Source organism: Odocoileus virginianus, unplaced genomic scaffold (assembly GCF_023699985.2).
Source record: "Odocoileus virginianus isolate 20LAN1187 ecotype Illinois unplaced genomic scaffold, Ovbor_1.2 Unplaced_Contig_17, whole genome shotgun sequence".
Classification (NCBI taxonomy): domain Eukaryota; kingdom Metazoa; phylum Chordata; class Mammalia; order Artiodactyla; family Cervidae; genus Odocoileus; species Odocoileus virginianus.
In genome coordinates this window covers 219,695-220,454 of record NW_027224334.1, presented here as the reverse complement: position 1 = coordinate 220,454, position 760 = coordinate 219,695, and positions in this window count along the sequence as shown.

The window sequence follows — 760 nt, the reverse complement described above, 5'->3', positions numbered from 1 at the left end:
TAAAGCTGAAGCTCCAATACTTTGGCCACTTGATGCAAAGAGCAGACTCATTGGAAAAGGCCCTGATGCTGGGAAAGATTGAAGGCAAAAGGAGAAGATGGTGAGGAGGATGAGATAGCATCACTGACTCAATGGACATGAACTTGAGCAAACTCCAGGAACTAGTGGAGGAAAGGAAAGCCTGGCATGCTGTAGTCCATGGGGTCGTAGAGTTAGATATGACTAAGCAACTGAACAACAACAGCAAATGGATTTAAACCTTATCTGTGTTACTGCTCTTTCCTTCTCCTGCCACTCTGAACAGACTTCTAAATATCACATGGTGTCTGTTTTTAAGCAGATTTGCCTCTACTTCTCTTTTTAAAGCATCAAGGCATCTTCTTAAATGTTTAACAGTTAGATTTATGTAGATTAGAAAGAATGCAGAAGCCACTGTTTCCGTTTTATACTTCTGAAAGGTCTATATATCTTTAAACTTTGAAAATAAACATAAACAAAATCTCTCTCAATGTACACAGACGCCACCAGTGCAATGTTTTTAAGCTGCAAGTTGTAATCTATTAGTGAGTTTTGAAATCTATTTAGTCAGTGAAAATCTTTCTTTTTTAATGGAACAGACTAAAATAAACTGGTTTCTGAAACTTTGTTTTATACACACCCATCTCAGTATCTTTATCATGTATCTGTATACTTAGCTATTATTGATATCTATTTTGTCGGGAGCCGCCGGGGTGCGCCCAAACCGTGACAAGGTCACGGG